We start from the raw sequence: 1,632 nt of genomic DNA, 5'->3' as shown, positions 1-1,632 counted from the left end.
CAAGGCCGCGGACATGGCTGCACCGCGCCCCGCCCACACGCCCCACGCTATTTCCGTCCGGGCCGCCCTAGCTGTCCCAGCGGAAACCCGAGAGGGAACAGGTTTCGGGGTGAGCGGGCGGAAGTGCTCACCTTCTTTAGGACGCATGCGCCAGGGTTAGCCAGTTTACTAATGAGAGGGAACAGGGGCGGGGTTGGAGGCGGGGACAACGCGCAGACAGACGCATTTGTTGTCCAATCCCAGCCAACTACGCGTTTGTGCGCCAGGCCACGCCCCTTCCGGAAACCGTTTACAGCTAGCCTAACCGAGTTGATCCAAACTCTGAGAGGGCGGGGGCGAGCGCAGTGTTAGTATTCTCAATTTTTACAAAAAAGGAGAATGTTGAGTTGGATTTTTTTATGTACGTCAACCAAAGAAACATATCGCACAGATTGAGTGCGGCATGAGAATTCAGCTGTCTTCCATTAAGCCAACATTAAAGACATATGCAAAAATGCAAAACAAGATTTTCACAGTTTTGTTTTGTTTTGGAAAAAACATATTTTCATAAAAATATGCTATTTATGTTAACATGCAATGAGTTTGTTGTTATTTTAAATGAATTGATAAATATTTAAAAGTTTTCTCAGTTTCAGTTTCTTATATGGCAAATAGCAATAGATATTAACATACACAAAAGCTCTTTGGGATCCTGAAACTTTTAAAAGAGTGTAAAGAGGTTGTTAGGCCAAAAAATTTGAGAACTTCTGGCCTAGAAATGACTCTTCTTGCAGTGGAAGGGAGCCTGTCTTCACTACTGCATTGCAGCTCCTAGTCCAGTGCTACCCGGCATGCAGAAGCACTCAGTAAATGAAAGGCGGGAGGAGGACCCTCTGAGTTCACTGAGCAAACATGTTCTGAGGGCCTTTTGTATGCCTGACACTGAGTGTGGGACACGGAGATGACCCAGCGGGTCCTTCCTGCATGACCTCACTGTCTAACGGCCATCAGCGATGCTAGGAAGGAGAGAAGCACCTAAATAGATGTTAATGATGACAGAACTATGTCAAGAGGCTGTTTAATTTTACATTTGTTAACTCACTCCCCCCTTCCCCATGATTGGGAACTAGGAGCAACTGTTTTCCCCATTTTACAGATGAGGAAACAGAGAAGCCAAGGTCACAGGTGGTATCAGAGCTGGGAATCAAGACAGCCTGGCCTGAGCTTTTGTGCACTGGGTGGGGCCTGCCAAGCCCGAGGGTTACAGACCTCCAGAGGAGAAGAGGAGCTTGTCAAAGGGGAGAGTCCCAGGCAGGAGGACCCCGTGGTGAGGTTACATCCCCTGGGACAGGAGTGGCCCCAGAGGAGCCAAGACAGGAGGGTGGTCTTAATTGGCATCAGACTCCATGAGTTTGCCCTAAGTGCGTGCATGTGCATGGGCGTCTGTGTGTGTGTGTGTCTAGCCCAGTGACTTCTATAATAATAAAAGTGCAATATGCTAATTAAACCAGACAGCCAAACAACCTTCCGGATGAAACTGGGGCTACGAGGGCTGAGGCAAGCCACCGCAGCTGTGAGGGCTGAGCCCCTTGCACAAATTTCATGCATCGGGCCTTTAGTTTTTAAAAAATAAATCTTTATTGTTTTTTTTTC

The 1,632-nt window shown here is 47.9% G+C and overlaps 1 protein-coding gene across 1 annotated transcript in view; it reads right to left on the bottom strand.

Annotated features, from left to right (window-relative positions):
* Positions 1–1,632, bottom strand: part of RPS19BP1 (ribosomal protein S19 binding protein 1) — a gene marked incomplete at its 5' end in the record, with an annotated part of 27,642 nt that overhangs the window by 3,531 nt on the left and 22,479 nt on the right. The gene's annotated exons all lie outside the window — the stretch shown is intronic.

This window comes from Myotis brandtii, unplaced genomic scaffold (genome assembly GCF_000412655.1).
Source record: "Myotis brandtii unplaced genomic scaffold, ASM41265v1 scaffold339, whole genome shotgun sequence".
NCBI lineage: Eukaryota > Metazoa > Chordata > Mammalia > Chiroptera > Vespertilionidae > Myotis > Myotis brandtii.
The sequence above is the reverse complement of the archived record's forward strand: the minus strand, read 5'-3'. Positions and strand labels throughout refer to the sequence as shown.